Source organism: Oncorhynchus nerka, unplaced genomic scaffold (genome assembly GCF_034236695.1).
Source record: "Oncorhynchus nerka isolate Pitt River unplaced genomic scaffold, Oner_Uvic_2.0 unplaced_scaffold_2493, whole genome shotgun sequence".
Classification (NCBI taxonomy): Eukaryota; Metazoa; Chordata; class Actinopteri; order Salmoniformes; family Salmonidae; genus Oncorhynchus; species Oncorhynchus nerka.
Window position 1 is genome coordinate 37,501 of NW_027038803.1, and position 213 is coordinate 37,713.

The following is a 213-nucleotide window of genomic DNA, read 5'->3' on the forward strand; positions in this document are numbered from 1 at the left end:
CAAGCTCCTGCAACAAGCTCCTGCTAACAAGCTCCTGCAACAAGCTCCTGCAACAAGCTCCTGCAACAAGCTCCTGCAACAAGCTCCCAAGCTCCTGCAACAAGCTCCTGCAACAAGCTCCTGCAACAAGCTCCTGCAACAAGCCCTGCCACAAGCTCCTGCAACAAGCTCCGCAAGCTCCTGCAACAAGCTCCTGTAACAAGCTCCTGCAAC